Source organism: Poecilia latipinna, unplaced genomic scaffold (genome assembly GCF_001443285.1).
Source record: "Poecilia latipinna isolate Pla-1442-1.1 unplaced genomic scaffold, P_latipinna-1.0 Scaffold5003, whole genome shotgun sequence".
Lineage (NCBI taxonomy): Eukaryota > Metazoa > Chordata > Actinopteri > Cyprinodontiformes > Poeciliidae > Poecilia > Poecilia latipinna.
Genome location: NW_015117619.1, coordinates 7,304 through 8,470, shown reverse-complemented (window position 1 = coordinate 8,470; position 1,167 = coordinate 7,304). Strand labels below are relative to the sequence as shown.

Below are 1,167 nucleotides of genomic sequence, written 5' to 3'. Positions count from 1 at the left end.
ATGATTAAAACAAATCAAACCACCCCCCAAAACAATACATTCACCCAAATAACCCAGAATATGAAAAACAGCACCTCTTAGGGAGGGGGTAAATCCCTCACACTCTCGTTTTATCTTTTCAGACCAAAATACGGATACCACAGATGCTGCTCCTGCTGCTGCTCCTGCTGCTACTCCTGCTGCTGCTCCTGCTGCTTCTCCTGCTGCTGCTCCTGCTGCTGCTCCTGCTGCTTCTCCTGCTGCTTCTCCTGCTGTTTCTACTGCTGCTGCTCCTGCTGCTGCTCCTGCTGCTTCTCCTGCTGTTTCTACTGCTCTTGTTATTCTTGCCATCATTGCTGCTTCTGCTGCCGTTGGATTATTGTGCTATCTAAAGAAGGTAAGTCCATCTATTTATTACACCATAAATATTACCTCCTAACTGCCTCCAGCCTGTTGGTTTGGTGTTTAAATGTATCAGTTTTTTCTGACAGCATGTTAGAACGGATCTGATCTCAGAGATGTTTGGTTCAGCATTTTCAGATTTTCATGTGTTTATAGAAGTTAGTCCAGCACCGTAAACAAGGTTTATTTTAAGGTTTTTATGTTTGAATCTTAATTAAGCATGGAGTCGTAATGCCAGACTAGTAAACGGCCTCATTAGAGGAAATCAGTCCTTGATTCACGTTTTAAAAATCTAAAGATTAGTCAATGTATTTTATAACATTAACAAAAAGGGTTTAAATGTGTTGCTTCTCCTTCAGAACCAGAAGTGTCCTGATGTAGAAGATCTAGTTTGCAATGATATTATTAACTGACTTAATAATTTTAACATTTCTGTCCCCAGAAACGTCAAGACCAGAAAGAAGCTGTACTCTTCTCAGCAAACTCTGGAACAAATTCTCCAACCGTCCAGATCCTCCTTCCACCTCTCCAAGACAACTGAGATCCTCACCTGATTCCTGAGTCTAATCGCCTCATTGAAGAAAACACTGGAGATTCACCTGCTTAAAGCTGCAGAGAAAACCACAGACCGTCGCTGTGCTGCACTGCAGTCCTCGCTCCACCGCTAGTGAACAGCAGAATTAGTTTTCCTGTAACTTTAGGTTACAGGCGGTGTGTACACATGCATGATTGACAGAGTTAATACTCTGTTGTTACTCTGGGCTCTTGGTTATTGAGAAACGATTG

At 42.3% G+C, this 1,167-nt stretch overlaps 1 long non-coding RNA gene across 1 annotated transcript; it reads left to right on the top strand.

The window, feature by feature from the left end:
* The first annotated feature begins 246 nt into the window (after positions 1-246).
* On the top strand, positions 247-1,053 carry LOC106943222 (uncharacterized). Its single transcript, XR_001423858.1, has 2 exons — positions 247-376; positions 824-1,053. It is a non-coding gene; the product is annotated as an uncharacterized LOC106943222 (long non-coding RNA).
* Positions 1,054-1,167: the final 114 nt, after the last annotated feature.